The 678-nt window shown below is 53.1% G+C and overlaps 1 protein-coding gene across 1 annotated transcript in view; it reads left to right on the forward strand.

The window, feature by feature from the left end:
- The window catches only part of Cipc (CLOCK interacting pacemaker), an 82,360-nt gene that overhangs the window by 47,762 nt on the left and 33,920 nt on the right, over window positions 1–678 (forward strand). The window lies entirely within an intron of this gene.

Below are 678 nucleotides of genomic sequence, written 5' to 3' on the forward strand. Positions count from 1 at the left end.
TGGCTTCCTGCCTGGGACCCGGCTGCCTTCATGGCCCACCGTGGTCTTGGACCCACTGCCTGCTGCCACTCAGGGACCTGTGGCATGGTCTCATGGCCTGCTGCACACTGCCACCACTCGGGGACCTGCAGCATTTTACTTAAACCATAACAGACTTTCTTTGGCCAAAGCTAACGCTGAAAGAGGGATGTTGAACAAGTAACAATGTACCAAAGCACTTCGGGTTTGAACTAAAAGCCATTTGCTAGTTTCTTCTCCCAGGTGGAGAGGGAGTTGTTGGTTTGTTTTCCACACAGGTCTGTCTCATGGCTTTTCAGGTCACAGTCTGGTCCATTTTCATTGCTAAAGAGCCCCACGTTCCAGTCCGTTCAGAGACGTGTCTTCCATCTGGGGCCACCCTGTCCTTCCAGATATTGAGTGAGAAGTCCTCGCCAGTCACACACTTTATTGCCTCTGTCCTGGGCATTCCCGGTGCTGGAATCAATCAGGGGACTGGCTGTGCTTTGCAAGCGGAAACTGCCTCATGTGTCAAATATGTGGAATAAAGGAGATGAGAGGGGCCGGAAGGGGAGGGTGAGCGCCCACATGGCCAGCCCGAGGGACGTGGGAGCTTATACTGCTTTCCCCCCACTCAGCCAGGAAAACCATAAACAAAGCCAGCAGAGAACATGTGAATGG

The sequence above is a fragment of the Microtus ochrogaster genome, chromosome 1, assembly GCF_000317375.1.
Source record: "Microtus ochrogaster isolate Prairie Vole_2 chromosome 1, MicOch1.0, whole genome shotgun sequence".
Lineage (NCBI taxonomy): Eukaryota > Metazoa > Chordata > Mammalia > Rodentia > Cricetidae > Microtus > Microtus ochrogaster.